The sequence below is a fragment of the Frankliniella occidentalis genome, unplaced genomic scaffold, assembly GCF_000697945.3.
Source record: "Frankliniella occidentalis isolate FOCC.00 unplaced genomic scaffold, Focc_3.1 Scaffold101, whole genome shotgun sequence".
Lineage (NCBI taxonomy): Eukaryota > Metazoa > Arthropoda > Insecta > Thysanoptera > Thripidae > Frankliniella > Frankliniella occidentalis.
Window position 1 is genome coordinate 351,402 of NW_026267230.1, and position 295 is coordinate 351,696.

The following is a 295-nucleotide window of genomic DNA, read 5'->3' on the forward strand; positions in this document are numbered from 1 at the left end:
TTCGGATGCGGAGCCCTGCTGGATCTCAGCGATTTGCCTCCCGACTGCTTTTTATTCATCATTTGCTCACCATTTGTGTAGGGAGAGGGCTCTCCCTCCCGCCGGTGTTCACTTCCTCCCTCTCGCCCTCGCGCTCCTCAGGGGATCCTTTTTCCTGCCGAAGTGTTGCTCGAGTCGGGTTGCCAGCTCCAGGATCACAACAGAACACCTTCTCTCCTCCTCCGGGGACGGTGCGCTCAGAACTGGTGGTCAGGCGGACGGGTTGGGGCGGCCAGGTGGGAGGGGAAACGGGTGG